Source organism: Bos javanicus, chromosome 4, assembly GCF_032452875.1.
Source record: "Bos javanicus breed banteng chromosome 4, ARS-OSU_banteng_1.0, whole genome shotgun sequence".
Lineage (NCBI taxonomy): Eukaryota > Metazoa > Chordata > Mammalia > Artiodactyla > Bovidae > Bos > Bos javanicus.
In genome coordinates, this window is record NC_083871.1 from 55,384,095 (window position 1) to 55,397,751 (window position 13,657).

Sequence of the window (13,657 nt, forward strand, 5' to 3'; positions counted from 1 at the left end):
ACTTTGGCCACTTGATGTGAAGTGCTGACTCACTGGAAAAGAGCCTGTGCTGGTGTTGTAGCCACGCGTTCCGGGAAACAAACTCACTCAGAAGGACAATGCAGATTTATTACACTGGCGGGCCCAAAGCAGAGTCTCCTCTTAGCCAAGGACCCCGACCAGCATTTGTGAAAATCTTTTATACCCCATGTGTACATGTCCGAACCCACCACCCCAAATTCCTTGAGACTTACATAACCCCATCATTCATGTGCTATGTGCTCATGTGCTCAAACAGTCAAACAATTAGCCAATAATCAATAAGCCTGAGGTCACACTCGAATAGATACAGAAAAACTTATGGCCTGTCTGGAGGAAGGGGTGATTAGTGTATGTTTTCTTAGGCGATGAGTAACCTAGATAGGATCTTCAAGGTTCCCCTGTCTGGAGGGGGTCTTATCCTTCTGTTGTTGTTTTCATAGGCACTAAACACAGAGTTCAGAGTCCATTGGAAAGGTGGCCGAGCATGATCAGCATGAACAGGCCTAAGATGGAGTCCAGGCCCTATGAATTCCTTCTTCACTGGGAAACACTGAGGGCAGGAGGAGAAGGGGACAACAGAAGATGAGATGGTTGGGTGGCATCACCGACTTGATGGACATGAGTTTGAGTAAGCTCCAGGAGTTGGTGATGGACAGGGAAGCCTGGTGTGTTGCAATCCATGGGTCGCAAAGAGTTGGGACTGAGTGACTGAACTGACCCTGAATTATTATTACTTAAATCTATTACGTTTGTTCATGTTTAATTACCATAAGAAAGCAAATCAAAACAAAACATTTGGATCATTTTTCTTAATTTTCTGGTGGTTGTAACAAGTGATAGTGCTATAAAATATTATCAGTTATGACATCTTTTATTTTAAAAAGTTTTCTCATTTATTAATGCAATATCATAACTTATGAGATTCATAGATACTATATTCTATGGATGGGCATATTTATTTTGCATAGTAACCTGTGTTAGGAATACAAATAAGAAAGAAATAGTTTATTTATTTAAATAATTAAATTAAAATTTTAACTGGCAATAGCTATGTTCAATATTCAAGTTTATTTCTAGATTTTTCTCATTCAGTTTATTACAATTCTTATTAGGACAATTTTCAAAAGAATGCATGTATTTACACCTGTGTTTATTATTAAGAATATGTGTTTATTATTCTGCCCCTATTGTTTTATAAACAATGGGGAAGCAGTCTTATAAAGAGAACTGAAGTGTTACAACCATTGATTGATTGGAAATAAACTACATTATGTAATTTTTGTTGGTTTTACTCAAAGATTTCCTGGGTGGAACTCATCAGAATTACTCATTGTTAAAGTACTGCCTCAGGGTTTAGTTCTCGGACTCTATTTTTTTAATAGTTATTTAAAACTTAGGTTCACTTGGAGGAAAGTCTAATTATTCAAAAATTTACTGATATATATATGTATGTATGTATGTGTTTTTATAAACTGGGCTTGCTTATGTAACTTCTGAAAGACCATTCAAATTCAGTATTACCAAGTTGAATATTATCTGACTAACCAACAATGCCTGACAGACTGGGAGGTTATTTGGAGATAATCACAGCCCTCGGGTCCTGTGAGGCACTGGGTGCGGCTAAGTGCCTTTAATTCCCCAAGGGTGTTATTAGCTCATGATAACAATACTTCCTTGAGTTGTTTTATTGCTTTTATAAAAAGTCTTCATTGTGAAGAAAATGTTTATTTTTATGCAGGAGGAGGATGAGGTTGACAGTTTAGACTGTTGAGTGAATAGAGTTACTTCAGACTTATGGTACATGCCATGACAAATTTGCTCATTTAGAATACTTCCCAGCCAGTCTGGATGCTTTGACTACCTCAGTACTGCTATGAAGCCCAACTTCCATATAAAACAGTTGTAAAATAGTGTTTTCAAGTTAATGTTGTGCATTCTCTAAAATTAAAAAATGACCCATTTTGTAGAAAAGCTGCATATGAAAAGCTGACCAATGATTCAGTGCAGAACAGTATTTGGGGTACAGGAATGAATGGTCTCAAGCCCCATGATTAAAGAGATCAATTGATGTGGAAAATATAAATAAATGCAGATGAAACTGTGACACACACAACAGAAAGTTTTCCTTTGATACCACCGTTTCTTCCCCATAAACCCTACTTGAGTGGTTTTCCAAGTAGAATAAAATCCAAACTTTTTATTATGACCTGGGAAGTCTTGTTGACTTGAGAAAATTTTTTAAAAAGCAACATTAAGAGTTGTGAGTTGAATTATTCAGTGTCTTATTAAAGACTATAGTCCAGGAAACACAGCCTCTCAGATAGCTCTGGGAAACTGCTCATAGATGTAACAAAGGAGGTCAGTATATACATGGTATTTGGTGAAGGGTACAGGTAATCGAGCATCCATTTCAGTAGGGGCTTGCTGCTAGTCTTAATGTTTTAGCACTTTTCTAAGTACTGGAAGATGTAAGAATTTGGGTTCACAAAATTTTGTTCTGAAAATATCTATGTGAAGGTCTGTTCTGCCAGTTTTCTCAGAGCACAGAGTGCCTCACTCCTGATCTGCACCCCCTGAATTCCTTTCAGGGTGTGTTGTAGGTCAGTAACTGCAGTGGCTAATGACTCAGTCCTTGTCGAACCGGATGGCAAGTGACATTTTTTTTGTTGGCAGCTTCAGCTAGTTCAATAGTCATTTTTTACCTCATTCTCAGGCTCATCTTTTACCTCCTTATAATACACTAACCCTGTCAATCTTCCTTCTCTCATTTGAAAAGACCAAGCTTATATTAAGATTTTGCACTTGCTTTTCTCTTTGAAATGGAATATTCTTTCCCCAGGTCTTCACCTAGCTGTCTTTTCTCATCATTCCAGTCTCAGCTAGGATATTACCACCTCCAAGAGGTCACCCCTCTAAAACAAATGTCTCCTACACATTCTACTCCATACTCTGTTTCAGTTTCTTCACTGCACATATTAATAACTGACATTATTTTATCAACTTAAATGTCTGAATTCACTAAGTAGAATAAGTTCATGAGGGTAGCAACTGACTTTCTTGTTTGCATAACCCCAGCTGCTAGAAGACTGTCTCACATACAATAAACAATCATATGAATATCTGTTTAATTAATATATATCCAACTTTACCATTACATACCTTTTTAGTCGACTGTCTGTCATCCATTTTCTTACTTCTTCCTAACAGAACTAAAAGGTTACATTTTTCATCTTCCCCCCTTCATCTGATCTGTCAAGGCAAACTCGACCAATGTCACCTGTGGGCAATGAGTCCCCTTGGGCATGTGACCCTATCTGAACCAATGAGACTTGAGGAGGGGCTTGATAGAGACTTTTGAAAAAGTTCTTCCTCATTTTTTGTAAGAGCTTCAAGAACATCTTTCTCTTTGTTCCTCTGATCATGGTCAATGGAGTCATGAAATTCACTTGTGATGAGTGATCAAAAAACAAAGACAAAAACACACTTCACTTAAGCAAGAGTGTTTATATCATATGTTGGATATAATTTGTTCAATGTGAGGATTGATGAAATAGATTTTAATGAGAATACAAATTTATTATAGAGTTATTTTATGAAGCTTCTAGGATCCTCTGATTCAGAGAAGCAAGGAGTAATCTTACCTAGGCCACTCTGCATGCACTAATAAGATCAGGCAAATCAGACCATAAAAAATAATTATGCAGGCACTATTTTTTAATATATATAAACAGTGCTTCATATTTCATTCTATACACACTCAAATTTATTTACAATGCTTTGAGTTTCAATTTTTACTAGCAGAGTAGGTTACTAAATTAACTATTCAAGAGTACTGAATAAATGGTTTTAACTGCTACTACAGTGTACCAGAAAAGAATATTAAATTCTCTAGAATTTCTAAACCAGCCTTTGAATCTAAAAGTCAATATAAATAGGGAAAGTTTGGGTACCAAGAGGCTTGCTATCTAAAACTAAACATGATGTGTGTGTTAGTAAAGTAAGTTAGAATTGAAAAAGGATGTATTTTGAAAAATAAATATTAATTTAGTCAAACAGGAAAGCATTTACTTTTGAAATATAGAGAAACATATATAATGGATGATATAAAAAAGGCTAGGCAAACTATACACAAAAGTACTTTTACTTGTATAATGCTCCTTTCCCCCTAAAAAGTTATATTCTTTACTTTTCTACACTAAAATGTCATATACAGAATATTTACTAAGAAAAAGCCTGGTACCTTTGAATAATAATAATAGTAGCTAACATGTATTAAGTACTCACTGTGAAGAAGGCTGAGTGCCGAAGAATTGATGCTTTTGAACTGTGGTGTTGGAGAAGACTCTTGAGAGTCCCTTGGACTGCAAGGAGATCCAACCAGTCCATTCTGAAGGAGATCAGCCCTGGGATTTCTTTGGAAGGAATGATGCTAAAGCTGAAGCTCCAGTACTTTGGCCACCTCATGGGAAGAGTTGACTCATTGGAAAAGATTCTGATGCTGGGAGGGATTGGGGGCAGGAGGAGAAGGGGACGACAGAGGATGAGATGGCTGGATGGCATCACTGACTCGATGGACGTGAGTCTGAGTGAACTCTGGGAGTTGGTGATGGACAGGGAGGCCTGGCGTGCTTTGATTCATGGGGTGGCAAAGAGTCGGACACAACTGAGCGACCAATCTGATCTGATCTGATGTGCCAGGCATTGTTGCTCTAGGAATTTATGTGTATTAACTCAACTTAATCGTCTTAACAACCTTAGGAGAAAAGGAAATTCTCTAGCAAGGGGAATGATTTGGCAACTAAAAGAGGAAGGGCAAGATTTTAGCCCAAGTAGTTTGACTTCAAAGTTTATTTGTGGAACAAAATTATGTAAACCCCAAAGCTGATTTGTAAAATAAAGTAGCAAAGCAGATTTTCAGCCAAGGAAGAAAACTTTTAGGGTGTCTTTGACATGATCCTCACCATCTATCAGTTCAACTTCAGCAAATAAATTAAGTATTACCTTTCTCTTGATGCAGAGATTATTCTAGTGAGAATAATCATTGAACAGATTATAACAATATAATGACCACAGATATTATTTATTCTTAATTTAGTTGAAAAAGCCACAGCTATCATTTCACCATGGTGTATAAAATTACAATAGCATAAGATGATTTTTGATATTTTTTTAAAACAATTTTCAGAATTTCTTAGACCATGTTACTATGTTTTTGGTCCCCAAAATTGTCTTGACTTCTTCCAGTATTTTCAGTTACTCTTATTAGGCAAGAAAGACCAAGGACACAACCATATCTTGCGTACCTAGAGATCTGCACCACAAAAATAAGGTTCTCATGAAATCAGATTAAATTACATTTGAAAGGAGAGATTGACCTCAAATGATGCAATGAGAAGGGCACATCATATTTATTATATATCTTCTCTTAAATCTAATTAGCTCAATCCAATCAAGAGAAAACATCAAACAAACTGAGGGGTGTTTACAAAATACTAGACAATTCCCCTTCAAAAGTGTCAAAGTCATGAAAGATAAAGGAAAGATGGAGAAATCATCACAGATTAGAAGAGATTAAGGAGACATCATGACTAAACACAATGTGGTAATGTGAACTAGATCCTACAACAGAAAAAGGACATCAGCAGAAAAATGGGAGAAATATGAATAAAGTCTATAGTGAATAGCTTTATGTCAATGTTCATTTCTTAGTTTTAATAAATGTAACCTGGTTACATAGCTCATAGCTTCATTGACCATTTGTTATCTACTATTGTTGGCAAAAATCCCACAGAAGAAATGGAGTAGACCTCATAATCAACTAGAGTCTGAACTGCAGTACTTGGGTGTAACCTCAAAAATGACAGAATTATCTCAGTTCATTTCCAAGGAAAACCATTCATCATCATGGTAATTCAAGCCAAAGAAGCTGAAATTGATCAGTTCTATAAAGACCTAGAAGATCTCCTAGAACTAACTCCAAAAAAAAAAAAAGATGTCCTATTCATCACTGGGCATTGGAATGAAAAAGTAGGAAGTAAAGAGATAGCTGGAGTAATAGGCAAGTTTGACCTTGGAGTACAAAATGAAACAGGGCAAAGGCTAACAGAATTCTGCCAAGAGAATACATTGATCATAGCAAACATCCTTTTTCAACAACACAAGAGACTACTTTACACATGGACAAAACCTAATGGTCAATACCAAAATCAGATTGATTACACTCTTTGTAGTTTAAGATGGAGAAGCTGTATATAGTCAGCAAAAACAAGACCTGGAGCTGACTGCAGCTCAGATCATCAGCTTCTCATAGCAAAATTCTGGCTTAAACTACAGAAAGTGGGGAAAACCACTAGGCTAGCCAGGTATGACTTAAATCAAATATCCTATGAATACAGAGTGGAGGTAACAAATACAGATTCAAGGGATTAAATCTAGTAAACAGTGAGTCTAAAGAACTATGGACAGAAGTCCATAATATTATATAGGAGCCAGTGAACAAATCCATCCCAAAGAAAAACAAGAAAGCAAAGTGGTTATCTGAAAGGCTTTACAAATAGCTGAAGCAAGAAGAGAAGTGAAAAGCAAGGGAGAAAGGGAAAGGCACACCAATCTAAACCCAGAGTTCCAGAGGACAGCAAGGAGAAACAAGATGGCTTTCTTCAATGAACAATGCAAAGAAATAGAGGAAAATAATAGAAAGGGAAAGACTAGGGATCTCTTCAAGAAAATTGGAAATATCAAAGGAATATTTCATCCAAAGATGGGCACAATAAAGGATAGAAATGGTAAAGACCTAATAGAAGTAGAAGAGATCAAGAAGAGATGGAAATAATCCACAGAAGCACTGTACAAAAAAGATTTTAATAACCCAGGATAACCATGATGGTGTGGTCACTAATCCAGAGCCAGACATTCTATAGTGTGAAGTCAAGTGGGCCTTAGGAAGAGCTGCTGTCAATAAAGCTAGTGGAGGCGATGGAATTCCAGCAGATCTATTTAAAATCCTAACACTACTTAAAATCCTAAAAGATGATGCTATCAAAGTGCTGCACTCAATATGTCATTATATCTGGAAAACCCAGCAGTGGCCACAGGACTGGAAAGGGTCAATCCTCATCTCAGCTCCCAAAAAGGCAGTACTAAAGAATGTTCAAACTACTGGAAAATTGCTTTCATCTCCCATGCTAGCAAGGCCATGCTCAAAATCCTGCAGCTGGGCTTCAGCATTGCATGAATTAAGATTTTTCAGATGTTCAAGCTGGGTTTAGAAAAGGCAGAGGAACCAGAGATCAAATTGTCAACACTCACTGGATCATAGAGAAAGCAAGAGAATAAAGTCTATATTTAATAATTTCATGTCAACGTTTCACTGACTATGCTAAAGCCTTTGATGTAGATCATAATAAATTGTGGAAAACTCTTAAAAGATGGACTACAAGACCATCTTATCTGTCTCCTGAAAAACCTGTATGTGGGTCAAGAGGCAACACTTAGAAACCTGTATGGAACAACTGACTGGTTCAGGATTGAGAAAGAAGTACGACAAGGCTGTTTATTGTCACCCTGTTTATTTAACTTATACACAGAGCACATCATGAGAAATGCCAGGCTGGATGAGTTACAAGCTGGAATCAACATCAGCGGGAGAAACATCAACATCCTTGGATATGTGAATGATATCACTTTAATGGCAGAAAGTAAGAGGAATAAGAGAACCTCTTGATGAGGGTAAAGGAGGACAGTGAAAAAGTTGACTTAAAACTAAATATTAAAAACTAAGATCATGGCATAGGGCCCCATCACTTCATGGCACATAAAAGGGGAAAAGGTGGAACCAATGACACATTTCCTCTTCTTGGGCTCCAAAATCACCACAGATAGTGACTGCAGCCATGAAATTAGAAGATGACTGCTTCTTGGCAGGAAAGTTACAACAAACCTAGACAGTGTGCGAAAAAGAAAAGACACTACTTTGCTGACCAAGATCCATGTAATCAAGGTTATGGTGTTTCCAGTAGTCATGTACAGTTGTGAGAGCTGAACTGTAAAGAAGGCAGAGCACCAAAGAACTGATGCTTTCAAACTGTGGAGCTGGAGAAGACTCTCGAGAGTCCCTTGGACAGCAAGGAGATCAAACCAGTTAATCTTGAAGGAAATCAACCCTGAATATTCATTGGAAGGACTGATGCTGAAGCTGAAGCTCCAATACTTTGGTCCCCTGATGCATACAGCCATCTCATTGGAAAAGACCCTGATGTGGGAAAAGATTGAAAGCAGAAGAAGAGGGCGACAGAAAATAAAATGGCTGGATGGCATCACCAATGCAATGGGCATAAACTTGGGTAAACTTCGGGAAATGGTGAAGGACTGGGAAGCCAGGTGTGGTGCAGTCCATGGGGTCATGAAGAGTCACACACGATGGATTACTGAACAACATCAGCAACATGGTTATATAAAGTGTCAACAATAGAAAAAGCTGAGGAAAGGCAATATTTTTGCAATACTTCTATAAATCTAATGTTATAGAAACAAAATGCTAAAATAAATATATACACAGATAAATAAATAAGTAATTATGTTGCCACCATCTCTCTCAGAAAAGGAGGGGTTGAGACTTTCACTAAATGGAGACTCAAAGTAACCTCTATGATTTGACTCCTCCACACAATGGTAAGTACCAAAGTAATGTGAAGACGATTTCCTTCTTCCCAAAGGATCAAAAGTCAATATTGGCTCTCTTATAAGTTGGTACCAGATTTATTGCCTGGCTTACCTTGGAGAGTATAGATACAGATTGTAAATTTTACTGCATGGTCCTAACAGTTGATTTATTTAGGATCTAAGCACATGTGCAATTGTACATGATTCAGTAAATAGAGGTTGCCCTGAGAAACAAAGAATGTTTATTCACTCTTCATATTTGTACTTCATTTAAATTATGATGATATGACTATTTTTTGTTCACGCGCTTAAGGATCTAGTAGTAACACTATGCCTGGATTCTCCAAAATGTGGCCATAAAATCAGATTTTTAAAATTTGTATGACACACATTGGTAATACTGAAATGCATGCTTGTCTTTTTTTTTTTCCTTCAACAGCATCTCACCACCTAAACTTCATACTTCTAAATTTACCTTATGTTCCACTCCCCAGCCCCACCCCTTATCTACGTTCTTTCAGAAAGAAATAATTTGTAAGAGTAAGCTAAAGTGGAAAAAAGTGAAAGTGAGGGTCACTCGGTGGTGTCCGACTCTTTGCATCTATTCTCCAGGCCAAGTACTGGAGTGGGTAGCCTTTCCCTTCTCCAGGGGAATCTTCCCGACCCAGGGATAGAACCTACGTCTCCCACATTGCCGGTGGATTCTTTACCAGCTGAGCCACAAGGGAAGCCCAAAAATACTGCACTGGGTAGCCTATCCCTTCTCCAGAGGATCTTCCTGACCCAGGAATCCAACCGGGGTCTCTTGCATTGCAGGCGGATCCTTTACCAACTAACTGAGCTATCAGGGAAGCCCTAAGAATACAATTTTCCCCTTTGATTTTATTATTCATTTTTCCTTACACTTATTTCCTTCTTGTAATACTTGAGAACATATGAAAATATTGCTTAGTCACTTAAGAGCTAAAAAGAACCAAATAAAAATATAGTGGTAAACATTTAATATCAAGTTATAAAACTTTCATTTCTAAATTTCATCAAGTTCTCATTTCTGAAATGGCTGTTGAGAGAGGTTGTTTCCTGTATTATTGTTAAGTGACACTGTTTGCTTCACTATTAGTAACAATTTTATATCTCTTCTGAAAATTGCATAAATTATTGTGCAAATTTTCTAATGCATTTGCAAGAAAAAAATTTTCTTTTAATGACTATTAATGAACCCCTGTTTCATGCAGGGTGTGAAAAGTTGCCAAGATGTGTAAAACAATTATGATGACAAAAAGCATGAGTTTAAAAAGACTTTTCTTGTGTAATGTGTGTGAAAATCCAGAATAAGTCCTAAGGGAAAAATTAATTTTAATAAGCTTTTAGTCTTGCTTAAAGATTGTGTAAATTTCAGGCATGAAGACTTGTGTATTAATATATCAGGAATAATATGAAAGTTTCATCCTATAGAATAAATCTATTTCATCATCAACCTGATAGTTTACCCTTGAACTATAGGGACACTTGATCATTTACTAGAGAAAATATGTGTTATGTCTTCTAGGAGTGAAATACTGGGTAAAATGTTTAAAAAGGTGGAATCTTATATAATTTTAATGCAAATTTATTTATTATTAGAGAGCACTAAAAGACGCTTACTCCTTGGAAGGAAAGTTATGACCAACCTACAAAGCATATTCAAAAGCAGAGACATTACTTTGCCAACAAAGGTTCGTCTAGTCAAGGCTATGGTTTTTCCTGTGGTCATGTATGCATGTGAGAGTTGGACTGTGAAGAAGGCTGAGTGCCGAAGAATTGATGCTTTTGAACTGTGGTGTTGGAGAAGACTCTTCAGAGTCCCTTGAACTGCAAGGAGATCCAACCAGTCCATTCTGAAAGAGATCAGCTCTGGGATTTCTTTGGAAGGAATGATGCTAAAGCTGAAACTCCAGTACTTTGGCCGCCTCATGCAAAGAGTTGACTCATTGGAAAAGACTCTGATGCTGGGAGGGAATGGGGGCAGGAGGAGAAGGGGACGACAGAGGATGAGATGGCTGGATGGCATCACTGACTCGATGGACGTGAGTCTGGGTGAACTCCGGGAGTTGGTGATGGACAGGGAGGCCTGGCGTGCTGCGATTCATGGGGTTGCGAAGAGTCGGACACGACTGAGCGACTGAACTGAACTGATTTCTGTTATAAACCCATTGATAACTAAAATCTAATCTTAAAAATTCCATTTTAATAGGTTCAGAGTTTACATTTTTAAAGTATGTAGATTTTAAATCTTTAAATATGAATAAACTATTTAATGATCTAGATCCAGGTAAACTTTGAAAAAGTCTAAAGATTCTAGAGGCTACAATACATTACTTTCTCATGAAATGGTCATTCCTGAACCCAAACATAATAACTAAGAGGAAATTTTATATAATTGTAATGGCTAAAAGTCAAGGATATATTCCAGCATTTAATGTGGAAGAGTCTCCATGAATATTTCCAGAACATTTGTTTTTACTGGGCTCATTATTGCTAATAGCTTTTTTCCTTGTCTTTGTTTCATATTTAACTTCCAAAAGACCCGAATTATGGGATAAATTTTCACAATTAACCCCTGAATGTGAAACAACTGAAACAAAATAAAGTGTTTCAATAATATCAGAGATATTATTGATATCTTTGAGAGAATATGAGAATAGAGTTGTGGTTAGCAATCTAGGCTTTAGAATCAAAAATAGTTTGGTTTCTAAATAACCTAATCCTGATTCTGCCACTTATTAATGCTAAGACTTTGGCCAAGTAGCCCATCCTCAGTTTCCTCAACTCTATGTGTTAAATAATTATAAACAGTTCCCACTTCATTAGGTAATTTTGAGATTATATAAAGTACATTGGCACTTAATTAAAACTGTCTTTATACTGGCTATAGAATAGTTAAGATCTTAAGGGGCTGGGAGATGGGAATTTTAATGTTGCTATTGATGGGGATCAGAATATGTCCCCTAAAATACTACTTTGGCATATTAATTTATTTTGAATTAAAGTTACTTAAGAACCAGATGGTTCAAGAAGGTCATTCTGACCTCCTTTGTTCCCATGAAAGCAGGAAATAAATCTCTCATGTGAAAGGTACCCTCTCCATGCCAAGAGAACAGAAGGAAGGCATCTTTATTATCAGAGATAAGGAATTTAGGCTGAGAAGGCTATATAAACAAACTATAAAATGGATCACTTTGGTCACTTCTCTGAGACTCATATTTTAATAGACTCCCATATGCATGAAATTAGATTTTCTCCTCTATCTTATGTCAGTTTAATTATAGTGCAGCCAAAGAACCTGGAAAGGAAGAAGAGAAAAGTTTCCCTCCTCTACACTATATAATTGGAGAAGGCAATGGCACCCCACTCCAGTACTCTTGCCTGGAAAATCCCATGGATGGAGGAGCCTGGAAGGCTGCAGTCCATGGGGTCAACTGAGGGAGAGAAGCAACAGAGCATTCACAAAGCAAGAAAATCTTATCTCATCTCAGATTTCAAATAGAATGTTCTCTTCTACCAAAAATCGCAGCCTATAGCTCTTGCTAGTGCAGCAGAGCTTCTGAATGAACATATGATAGTATTAGCCCTGGGGCCAACAGGGGCTCCGCCTATTAAGGGCCAGGAGGGACTAATGGAGCTCTCCTAATGTTCCACTTCTTGGTCTTAATGATGGCTTTATAAGTGCATTCACACTGAAAGTTCATTTAGCTGTGTACTTATAATTGTTATACTTTTCTGCATTTATACTGAAACAGGAAGGGGACAGGATACAACCTTTAAAAGAAGGACACAGCCATTGAGGACATGACATAAACTCATTAGAACCAACTAGATTCAAGATGGTGGATGACTGACTTCCAGTAGACCTTGAGCCTTACCATATGCTCATTTTAATACAGCAGTGTGCTAAATGACACACCTATAGGTGTCATGTTGGTTCCCAGATTATCCATAGAAGGCTAAAAAGTGGACGGTAACCAAATTCCTGGAAATATCCAACCCTTTCCCAAAATAGCTAGCATAATCTTTCCACTCATTAACCTATAAAATTACCCAACCTATGCAAACTAACCACCACATATTTCAGGGCCTCTCGCCTTCTGAAATGGCTCATGCTATGTCTGTGGGGTATGTATTTCCCTGAATGACTTCTTCCATTTTACTATGGCTGGCTCTTGAATTCTTTCCTGCTTGAAGCCAAGAACCCAACTCTTGATGGCCATCTCAAGGACTCCTCTGAGACCTGGGATGTAACCATCCTCTTGCACCCTACTTTCTTTCCTGAAATAATGCTATACTTTAGTAAAATTTATAATTCACACTCTCTAACAACCCTTGCACATTTATGTTCCCATAATTTATTTACCATCTATATTTCCCACTAGCATGTAAATTCTATACAATTCCTATTGGATTTTCAGGTCTGTGTTGTCTGTTTTGTGCACTGTTATATTTCTACCACCTGGAAAAATCTTCGGCACCTTACAGGGACTCAAACATAATTATAAACAAATAAATGAGACAGAATATTGGCTAGAGGATTAATGGTGTTATAGAGAAAATGAGAGAGATATAGACCAGATAATCTGGATAAGACCACTGGTTTAATATCAATAAGTAGAGAATTAAGAGACATATCTACATAGCTACTTAACAATGTTCTGGTCAAAATGCTTTTAAAATCTATTTATCTGAGATAGAGGATTTCCTGTCATTTATAGGTATGAACAAATCTGTATAGTAAGTATACTTTAGTTAAGTGGAAAAATCTCCATTTCAGAGCAAGTTTTGGCAAGCCGTGGGTAGCATACTTGCTTTCTTAAAATTAAATTATGCTCCTGGGGAGTAATTTACCTGCAAAAAGTTAGTTCCTCAGGCGGGGCATATAATGTTTCGATCAGTCATGAATATCTTTACTTTGGCTTGCACTCCTTTGAGTTCCTTTATGGGG

The 13,657-nt window shown here is 37.1% G+C and overlaps 1 long non-coding RNA gene across 1 annotated transcript in view; it reads right to left on the minus strand.

The window, feature by feature from the left end:
* Positions 1–13,657, minus strand: part of LOC133246098 (uncharacterized) — a 99,730-nt gene that overhangs the window by 41,805 nt on the left and 44,268 nt on the right. The window lies entirely within an intron of this gene.